The following is a 5043-nucleotide window of genomic DNA, read 5'->3' on the forward strand; positions in this document are numbered from 1 at the left end:
CATGGCTGTTGTAAATAGTGCTGCATTTACTTTGGGTGAACACTGGGTGGCCTGTGTCTTTTCACTTTATAGATAAAACACCTCCCTTGATCTTAGACAAAAGTGTAGTCTGAAAGACTCCACAATTATATTAAAAAAAAAAAAGAAGTCAAAGAAAGCTGAGTCACTATCATTTTCTGCTCTCGAGTAAAAAGAGCCCAGTGTCTGAAATGAGAGGGAAGCTGCTGCAGAAGGTTGACTAAATCTGTTTTAGTTCCTGCCCTGTGCCCCCTGATGCCTTGGAGCTCCAAGAGCAAACACGCCAGCTATGTGTTTTAGGACAAAAAGCCACATACATTATTAGATGATTTGCAGAGTTTCATTTTCCCAAGTGTACACCTGCAGGAGGACATACAAATATCTGCAGATACTCTGCATCCAAAGACATAAAGAAGAAACCACCACTAGGTGATAGAAGGAGCACACTCACAGTATAATCAGATCTCATACCCAGCAGTAGGCCACCTACAAAGTGGAGAAGTATTATATCACAGTTCTTCTACAGAGAGAAAGTTCTGAGCCCCACTGAAGATTTCCTAGATGGGGGTCTGACATTGGTAGAAGAAATCCCCACAGCATTTTCCTTTGAAGTCCTGAATAGCCAAAGCAATCATGAGAAAGAAAAATAGAGTTGGAAGAATCAGACTCCCTGACTTCAGACTATACTACAAAGCTATGGAAATCAAAACAGTATGGTACTAGAACAAAAACAGAAATACAGCTCAATGAAACAGGATAGAATCCCAGAAATAAATCCATACACCTATGGTTAATTAATCTATAACAAAGGAGGCAAGAACATACAATGGAGAAAAGACAGTCTCTTCTATAAGTGATTCTTGGAAAACTGGACAGCAGCATATAAAAGAATAAAATAAGAACATTTTCTAACTCCATATACAAAACTAAAATCAAAATGGATTAAAGACTTAATTGTAAGATCAGTTCAGTTCAGTCACTCAGTCGTGTCCGACTCTTTGAGACCCCATGCATCGCAGCATGCCAGGCCTCCCTGTCTATCAAAAACTCCTGGACTTTACCCAAACTCATGTCCATTGAGTTGGTGATGCCATCCAGCCATCTCATCCTCTGTCGTTCCCTTCTCTTCCTGCTCCCAATCCCTCCGAGCGGGGTCTTTTCCAATGAGTCAACTCTTTGCATGAGGTGGCCAAAGTATTGGAGTTTCAGCTTCAAAATCAGTCTTTCCAATGAACACCCAGGACTGATCTCCTTTAGGATGGACTGGTTAGATCTCCTTGCAGTCCAAGGGACTCTCAAGAGTCTTTTCCAACACCACAGTTCAAAAGCATCAATTCTTTGGCACTCAGCTTTCTTCACAGTCCAATTCTCACATCCATACATGACCACTGGAAAAACCATAGCCTTGGCTAGACAGACCTTTGTTGGCAAAGTAATGTCTCTGCTTTTTAATATGCTATCTAGGTTGGTCATAACTTTCCTCCCAAGGAGTAAGCATCTTTTCATGTAAGATAGGATACTATAAAACTCCTAGAAGGAAAAATAGGCAGAACACTCTTCAATGTAAATCCCAAAAGTATCTTTTTGGATCCATCTTATAGAGTAATGGAAATAAAAACAAAAATAAACAAATGGAACCTAATTAAACTTAAAAGACTTTGCACAGCCAAGGAAACCAGAAACAAAACATAAAACCTGCAGAATGAAAGAAAATATTGCAAACCACGTGACCAAGAGGCAATTAGTTTCCAAAATATATAAACAGCTCATGCAGCTTAATATCAAAAACAACTCAATCAAACAATTAGCAGATGCCCCAACTAGAAATTTCTCCAGAGAAGCCATACAGATGGCCAACAGGAAATGAAAAGTTACTCAACATCAATAATTATAGAGAAATGTGAATCAAAACTACAATGAGGTACCACCTCATAGCAGTCAGAATGGCAATCATCAAAATGTCTACAAATAAATGCTGGAGAAGGTGTGAAAAAAAAAGGGGCACTGTTGGTGGGAATGTAAATTGCTACAACCATTATGGAGAATAGTATGATATTCCTTTTTTTTTTTTTTATTTTTTTTTATTTTTTTATTTTTTATTTATTTATTTTTTTTTAATTTTAAAATCTTTAATTCTTACATGCGTTCCCAAACATGAACCCCCTCCCACCTCCCTCCCCACAACATCTCTCTGGGTCATCCCCATGCACCTGCCCCAAGCAAGCTGCACCCTACGTCAGACATGGACTGGCGATTCAATTCTTACATGACAGTATACATGTTAGAATTCCCATTCTCCCAAATCATCCCATCCTCTCCCTCTCCCTCTGAGTCCAAAAGTCCGTTATACACATCTGTGTCTTTTTTCCTGTCTTGCATACAGGGTCGTCATTGCCATCTTCCTAAATTCCATATATATGTGTTAGTATACTGTATTGGTGTTTTTCTTTCTGGCTTACTTCACTCTGTATAATTGGCTCCAGTTTCATCCATCTCATCAGAACTGATTCAAATGAATTCTTTTTAACGGCTGAGTAATACTCCATTGTGTATATGTACCACAGCTTTCTTATCCATTCATCTGCTGATGGACATCTAGGTTGTTTCCATGTCCTGGCTATTATAAACAGTGCTGCGATGAACATTGGGGTACATGTGTCTCTTTCAATTCTGGTTTCCTCCGTGTGTATGCCCAGAAGTGGGATTGCTGGGTCATAAGGTAGTTCTATTTGCAATTTTTTAAGGAATCTCCACACTGTTCTCCATAGTGGCTGTACTAGTTTGCATTCCCACCAACAGTGTAGGAGGGTTCCCTTTTCTCCACACCCTCTCCAGCATTTATTGCTTGCAGATTTTTGGATCGCAGCCATTCTGACTGGTGTGAAGTGGTACCTCATTGTGGTTTTGATTTGCATTTCTCTAATAATGAGTGATGTTGAGCATCTTTTCATGTGTTTGTTAGCCATCCGTATGTCTTCTTTGGAGAAATGTCTATTTAGTTCTTTGGCCCATTTTTTGATTGGGTCGTTTATTTTTCTGGAATTGAGCTGCAGAAGTTGCTTGTATATTTTTGAGATTAGTTGTTTGTCAGTTGTTTCATTTGCTATTATTTTCTCCCATTCAGAAGGCTGTCTTTTCACCTTGCTTATATTTTCCTTTGTTGTACAGAAGCTTTTAATTTTAATTAGATCCCATTTGTTTATTTTTGCTTTTATTTCCAGAATTCTGGGAGGTGGATCATAGAGGGTCCTGCTGTGATTTATGTCTGAGAGTGTTTTGCCTATGTTCTCCTCTAGGAGTTTTATAGTTTCTGATCTTACATTTAGATCTTTAATCCATTTTGAGTTTATTTTTGTGTGCGGTGTTAGAAAGTGATCTAGTTTCATTCTTTTACAAGTGGTTGACCAGTTTTCCCAGCACCACTTGTTAAAGAGATTGTCTTTACTCCATTGTATATTCTTGCCTCCTTTGTCAAAGATAAGGTGTCCATATGTGTGTGGATTTATCTCTGGGCTTTCTATTTTGTTCCATTGATCTATATGTCTGTCTTTGTGCCAGTACCATACTGTCTTGATGACTGTGGCTTTGTAGTAGAGCCTGAAGTCAGGCAAGTTGATTCCTCCAGTTCCATTCTTCTTTCTCAAGATTGCTTTGGCTATTCGAGGTTTTTTGTGTTTCCATACAAATCTTGAAATTATTTGTTCTAGTTCTGTGAAAAATGTGGCTGGTAGCTTGACAGGGATTGCATTAAATTTGTAAATTGCTTTGGGTAGTATACTCATTTTCACTATATTGATTCTTCCGATCCATGAACATGGTATATTTCTCCATCTATTAGTGTCCTCTTTGATTTCTTTCATCAGTGTTTTATAGTTTTCTATATATAGGTCTTTAGTTTCTTTAGGTAGATATATTCCTAAGTATTTTATTCTTTTCGTTGCAATGGTGAATGGAATTGTTTCCTTAATTTCTTTTTCTACTTTCTCATTATTCGTGTATAGGAATGCAAGGGATTTCTGTGTGTTGATTTTATATCCTGCAACTTTACTATATTCATTGATGAGCTCTAGTAATTTTCTGGTGGAGTCTTTAGGGTTTTCCATGTAGAGGATCATGTCATCTGCAAATATTCCTTAGAAAACTACAAATAGAGATGCCATATGATCCAAGATTCCCTCTCCTGGGCATACATCCATGGAAAACTCTAATTCAAATACATGCACTCAGTGATTGCTGCTGCTGCTAAGTCACTTCAGTCGTGTCCGACTCTGTGTGACAGCCACACTACTTAAAATAGCCAAAAACATGGAAGATGAACGGATATCAGCAGATGAACGGATAAAGAAGATGTGGTATATATACACATACATAGACACACACAGTGGAAAATTATTCAGCCATTAAAAAAGAGTGAAATAAATAACATCTGAAGCAAAACGATGGACCTAAAGATTGTCATACTAATTGGAGTAAGCCTGATGTTGCTTATATGTAGAATCTGAAACAAAATAATATAAATGAGCTCATTTCCAAAACAGAAATATACTGACAGATGTAGAAAACAAATTTATGGTTAGCCAATGGGGAAAGTCAGGAGGGATAAATTAAAGAGTTTGGGATTAACAAATACACAGTACTGTATAGGGGCTTCCCTGGTGACTCAGACATTAAAGAATCTGTATGCAATGCGGGAGACCTGAGTTCAATCTCTGGGTTGGGAAGATCCCCTGGAGGAGGACATGGCAATGCACTCCAGTATTCTTGCCTGGAGAATCCCCATAGACGGAGGAGCCTGCCAGGCTACAGTCTTTGGGGTTGCAAAGAGTCAGACACAACTGAGCAACTAAGCACAGCATAATACTTACTATGTATAAAATAGGTGAGCAACAAAGACCTACCATATAGCACGGGGAACTATACTTAATGTGTAATAGTCTAGAATGGAAAGAATCTGAAAAAGAGTGCGTGTATGTGTGTGTGTGAGTGCACACGTGTGCACACATGCATATATATATATACATATGT

Source organism: Capra hircus, chromosome 7 (genome assembly GCF_001704415.2).
Source record: "Capra hircus breed San Clemente chromosome 7, ASM170441v1, whole genome shotgun sequence".
NCBI lineage: Eukaryota > Metazoa > Chordata > Mammalia > Artiodactyla > Bovidae > Capra > Capra hircus.